The sequence below is a fragment of the Peromyscus leucopus genome, unplaced genomic scaffold (assembly GCF_004664715.2).
Source record: "Peromyscus leucopus breed LL Stock unplaced genomic scaffold, UCI_PerLeu_2.1 scaffold_1215, whole genome shotgun sequence".
NCBI classification, from domain to species: Eukaryota; Metazoa; Chordata; class Mammalia; order Rodentia; family Cricetidae; genus Peromyscus; species Peromyscus leucopus.
The window spans coordinates 14,713-21,078 of NW_023504353.1; the positions used below are offsets into that span (position 1 = coordinate 14,713).

The 6,366-nt window shown below is 42.5% G+C and overlaps 1 pseudogene; it reads left to right on the top strand.

Moving 5' to 3' along the window:
• The first annotated feature begins 6,066 nt into the window (after positions 1-6,066).
• On the top strand, positions 6,067-6,166 carry LOC114687101 (annotated as a pseudogene).
• Positions 6,167-6,366: the final 200 nt, after the last annotated feature.

Here is a 6,366-nt window from a genome sequence, read left to right on the forward strand (position 1 = left end):
CTGGGTCTGGTGGCAGAGGGCCCATGCTGCTCTGTGTGGCAGCTGAGGTAAAGCACTGTTCTAGGCATAGCTGTCTCCAACAAAGCCAGCGAGATCACGGGAGCCTAAGGTAACCGTCTAAGTAGTAGGTGAGTCTCTGTTATTTTAACTGATACACAGGCCATTTGGATTATAATTCCAGCTATAGTTCATCCTTCCCAGATCTCTGATGATACTAACTGCAGCTTTAACAGCAGCAAGCTTACCAGGTCCTCTGCAAGGCTATGGCTGCCTTCTCTTCATATGTAAAATCAGGCCTCAGACCTCACTGAAAGCTATTAGGTCTCCAGCTGAGAAGACAGTTTAACTTGTTACTAGACTCTGGAAGGAGATAAACTCACACAATTGGTTTCAAAGTAATTTTTTTACTATTGCTTTATTTAAAGGAACTTGCTCTACAATGGCTGTTCTCCGTAATCAATCACCTGTGTCTTGTGGTGAATGATTGGCTAGAAAAAGTTTACGGTTTCAGATTTCTTTCTCTTTCTGTGCTATTGTTATATTAAGACTTCAAAAATTCAGATTTTAAATTTCCTTTGGTTGTCTTCCATGAATAGACTTAAAAGTCCTTCTCCTAAAAACATCTCTGCTGTGGAACAATCCTTTTCTACACTATGAATATGTATTACTCTCATTTGCTAATAAAACACTGATTGGACAGTAGCCAAGCAGGAAGTTAGGTGGGACACTCAAACTGAGGACTGGATGAAGAAGGGCAGAGTCAAGGGAGAGATGCAAGCCAGCTGCCCAAGAAGCAAGATGCCAGAGGACTGATAAAGCCACGGCCACATGGTAATAATTAATAGAAATGGGTTAATTCAAATGTAAAAGCTGGTTAGTAACAAGCCTGAGCAATCAACCAAACATTTATAATTAATATAAATCACTGTATGATAATTTGGGAAGCGGCTGCTAGGTATCTGGGAACAGGCGGGAGGGAGAGAAACATCTGCTTACATATGGCATTCCCATGTGTGGCTGAAATTTCCACATGAAACCTGACAAAGCTTAAAAAAGGATTCTAAACACACAAAAATGGAGTCAAACTCGGCTTCTTGGTAACTGCTGTTTCTCCAGTGGGCTCTGTCTGCTGGCAGCAAGCAGAGGTGTGGCCCCTTTAAGAGAAGGCTTCCTGGCTCGGTGCTAGAGGTAAAAATGGGTGGCTCTTTTCAGAGGCCCTGCTGCCAACACTTACATGGTGTCTGTGAGCAGTGGTGGCATATGATACTCAGTGCCGCACGGACCTAGAACTTCCCAGGGCTGGAGTGATGAACATGGCTCCCAGAGCTGGTGATAGACGTGCCTTCACTATGAGACTAGCCTCTCAGGGAACTGACAGAGGGGAGCCAGCACCAGCTGTCCACGATCTAACTCACACAGCAGGTTTTTGCTCACGCAGAATGAGAAGGTTACAGATGCGCAGTAAGAACAGAATCAGACGGAAAAAAAAAACCCTCTAAATAGCTTACAGTGTGTTTAAAAAAATAGGCTTGGGAGAGAGAAGAGAAAGAGTATATACAGTCTTAGGTTAAAAATAATAAAATAAAGACCTTAAAAAGGGGGGTATGGAAAATGCACAGAGAGTGGATACTGTATGTTATTGTGTTGTCTTTAAATTTTTTGACTATTAATGAACAAATGATAATTGCTGAGAGACATTTGATTATGAAAGCTGCTAGATTAAACCAACATATATTTTAAAAATATCTTGACTTCAAAATTTAAGTCAAAAGATATATTACTTTGGGAAAGAGTTTCTGCTTTTATTTCCACAGGAAATAAGAGGCTCTGGATTCATTCTGGGTTAAGAAAAGTCAGGTTTGACTGAGGAAGACCCCCTGAAAAGTCTCCAATGGGAATGGATGGACCAGATGATCCAATGTCTCAGAGCACCTCTGTTGCAGTTTCCTCTGAGTTCTGCATCCAGAGCAGTTTCAAGGCTGCTGGCTGAAATGACCCAGCCTCACAGACTACTCCAGTCAGGACTTGACTATAATCCTAAACTTTCTCAGGGTCCCCCAAAGTTTACCGTGCCCCCAATCAACAGGAAGCAGTCTAGAGAACTGCAGCCACATTCCCCCAAAATGGGTTATGAATATTTATTATTATTTAAAGGGGGTTGCTTACAAGTTGTTATGGATAATGGTCAGGAAAAAAGCTAAACAAAGGAGATTAGATTCAAGGATCTCTGTCTGAAAAGAAAAAAGGGGAGATACAGAAATGATAGGATAAAAGTGCAACTTATTGAATCTACTTTAATCTAAAAAATAACTATTAATCTTACATATTTTGCATTGGTGTGGCTTTTAGTTTATTGATACAAATTTAAAGTTATTTCTGTTATACTGTATGTATATGTATTGTGTTTATGCATTTCATTAAAAAATGTAATGTATAATTAAGAAATACAGACTAATAGTCATCTATAATAGTCAAACTTATAGTCAGAAAACAACCATATAGGTATGTTTTCAAGGTCATACACAGATATGTTTAGATATATAGATGGTCTTCAAACACTTTAAATACCTACAGAATATGGCATTTAATATGTTTAAATAACCTAAGGCTTTTCATGATGGTGAGACACATCTGCTCCTGGCAGCACCAATCTACTTCAGAGAAGATGATGGGCATAAAAAAAAAAAAAACTCCATATGGAGTGTGTTTTCTTTCTTTTTTTTTTTTTTTTTTTTTTTTTTTTTTGGTTTTTTGAGACAGGGTTTCTCTATGTAGCTTTGCGCCTTTCCTGGAACTCACTTGGTAGTCCAGGCTGGCCTCAAACTCATAGAGATCCGCCTGCCTCTGCCTCCCAAGTGCTGGGATTAAAGGCGTGCGCCACCACCGCCCGGCCGGAGTGTTTTCTTTATGGCAAAAGTTAGCCATGTGGACAAAGAAACTAACCTTGCCTCAATAGCTACAGTGCGCTGTCCAAACTGAACAAGCAGGATACAAAGAAAGTTGACTGCCAAACTTTGCCAAGACAGGGTAGGCCAGTCCTTCAGAATTCCCTGCTTCACAGGAAAGTCTGTCAGATAGTCTAGTTAGATGCCCCGACATTGCAGAGGAACCTCAGGCGACTGTCCAGGCAGCCTGATGTCCCTGTCATTAGGTAACATTTCATCCTTCTGGGGTCTTTGATGGAGTTAAAGACTAAATAGTTAAACTGAGAGTTTTCCTTAGTTATGATAAAAAAACAAATTAAGTATAAGACTTTGAACTCGCAAAGATAAGATAGAAAATGGAGTATTTTCTCTGATTTTACCAAATGCAAATAGACTGGATATTATGACTATGGCTCTTACTTGAAACTGTCTTGTTATATATAATTTTACTATGTTCAAGTTAAAACCTTTTTAATTAGACAAAAGGGAAAATGCTGTGGAACAATTCTTTCCTACACTTTGAATATGTATTACTCTCATTTGCTAATAAAACACTGATTGGACAGTAGCCAGGCTGGAAGTTAGGTAGGACACTCAAACTGAGGACTGGGATGAAGAAAGGCAGAGTCAAGGGAGAGATGCAAGTCAGCCGCCTAAGAAGCAAGATGCCAGAGGTCCGGTAAAACCATGGCCACTTGGTGATACATAAAATAATAGAAGTGGGTTACTCTAAATGTAAGAGCTAGTTATTAACAAGCCCAAGAAATTGGCCAAACATTTATTAATAAAAGCCTCTGTGTGGTAATTTGGGAAGCAGTAATTTGTTAGGTATTTAGGAATAGGTGGTGGGGGAGAGAAGGCTCCCTGTTTACACATCTCTGTCCAATCTACATGTCTAGCCCTCTGGAAAGGGTGTCAATGCTTTTAACACAGAATCATTTTTGGGTCCCCAAGTTTTTACTATGACTCAAAGGTGTGAGTATACTGCTCTTCCTACAATATGGATTTCTTTCCTTCCTTCTTTCCTTCCTTCCTTCCTTCCTTCCTTCCTTCCTTCCTTCCTTCCTTCCTTCTCCTCCCTCCCTCCCTCCCTCCCTCCCTCCCTCCCTCAGTCCCTCCCTCCCTCCCCCCCCTCTTTCTTTTTCCCTGACACAGGGTTTTACTGTGTAGTCTTGGCTGTCCTGAAACTCGCTGTGTAGCCCAGGTTGGTCTTGAATTCAAAGAGATCCACATGCCTCTGCCTCCTGAGTGCTAGGATTAAAGGTGTGTGCCAGAACTGACAGGTCAATCTGGATTTCAATACAGATTAAAAACAGTAACCAGATGGTGGCGGCGGTGGTGGTGGAGGTGGCGGCGGCGGCATACGCCTTTAATCCCAGCACTCAGGAGGCAGAGGCAGGCGGATCTTTGTGAGTTCAGGCCAGTCTGTTCTATAGAGTGAGTTCTAGTACTGCCAGAATTACATAGAGACCCTGTCTCAAAACAACAACAACAGCACAAAAAAACAAACTAAAACTTTTATCTCTTTTTATAAAATTAAAAAATTCTTGTAAGCTTTGGGGAATCAAGTTGAATTCACCTCTCGAAGGTCAAATGGATTCCAGATAAGTACTCTTTTCAGTTTCTCCACCTGCCTATTCCTGAAGTGCGCAAATAGCTGTGAATAGTGTTGTGATAGACCCTAAGCATAGTATTATAGTTAAGATATAGTTAAGATAAAGTTATTGTTTGATGTAATTGCTCTTCCCCTTTTCTTGGTCTTGGGAATCCCCTTAGGGGGTCTACCATTTTACAACTGGATCTGGGTTTCAGTTTTTTTAAAGAGCAAACAAGTTTCAGTTTCTTAAACAAAGGGCTATTAATCAAACAACACCTCTAACAGCAGGAATGAGAGAGAGAGAGAGAGAGAGAGAGAGAGAGAGAGAGAGAGAGAGAGAGAGAGAGAGAGAGAGAACAAGGCTTGAACCACAATAACCAAAAAAAGATAGTTCTGTAATACCCTGAAACAAGCCTGGAGTTGCCCAAATAAATCCAAAGTCAAAAACCCAGAACCTTAGCCCTATCAAAAATGTGCTAACATGGGGCTGGAGAGATGGCTCAGTGGTTAAGAGCACTGGCTGCTATCCCAGAGGACCCAGGTTCAATTCCCAGTGCCCATATGGCAGCTCACAATTGTCTGTAACTCCAGTTCCAGGAGATCTGACACCCTCACACCAATGCACATAAAATAAAATTAAATAAATTATTTAAAAATGTGCTAACATAAATGCTGCCTGCTTAACCAATCATGTTTGAGATGACCTAACTTCCTGAAATTCCCCTAGCTGTGCTCAAAAGGACCTGTGCGCCTTTGTCCCGGGTCGCCATTTGTACAAGCGGCCAGCCCCGCCTGCTGGATGTTTCTGCACAGTAGACGATCTTTGTTCTTGCATACTATTTGAGCCTGGGGTCTTTCTTCAGCATTTTCTTGGGCCTTTACACCCTCCTGCAACTACCAGGTCCACAGACATAGGCATTTCAAATGTACACTCTGGATAAAAACTTGCCTCTAAACTCCTTACCTATACCTGCTGTCCCTAATATATATTGGTTCCAGCAGATTTCTTTTTTCTTTTTCTTTTTTTTTGATTTTTCGAGACAGGGTTTCTCTGTGTAGCTTTGCGCCTTTCCTGGAACTCACTTGGTAGCCCAGGCGGGCCTTGAACTCACAGAGATCCGCCTGGCTCTGCCTCCCGAGTGCTGGGTTTAAAGGCATGCGCCGCCACCACCGCCCGGCCTCCAGCAGATTTCTAGTCAGCTACTGCAAACTGCTCCAAACTCACCAGCCCCATGTGCTTCTGATGGAATTTCCAACCAGCCTGAGTCATCCTAGATGACTTCAAAGTAGCTAGCCCCAGGTGGTGGTTTGAAAGAAAATGGCCCCCAAAGGGAATGGTACTATTAGGCGGTGTGGTCACTGTGGGGTTGGCTTTGAGGTCTCCTATGCTCAAATTATTCCCAATGTCACAGGCAACTTCCTGTTGCCTTCTGATGAAGATGTAGCCAGCACCACTACGCTTCCCGTCATGATGATAATGGACTAAAGCTCTGAATTGCAAGCGAGCCCCCAATTAAACCTTTTCTTTAGGAGAGTTGCCGTGGTGCTCACTTCGGCAGCACATAGACTAATTGGAATGATACAGAGATTAGCATGGCCCCTGTGCAAGGATGACACGCAAATTCGTGAAGCGTTCCATGTTAAAAGAAAAAAAAAAAGAGTTGCCGTGGTCATGGTGTCTCTTCACAGCGATAGAAACCCTGACTAAGACACCTGAGGTGGTCCAGCCTCACAGCCGGCTCCAAAGCGGCCTGCACTTCCCTAGCCCCAGATGGCCCCACAGAGCCTGGACAGCAAGTGAAGCGCCCTGCTCTTCCTGGCCTTGGCCAATATTCCAGCTGTCTT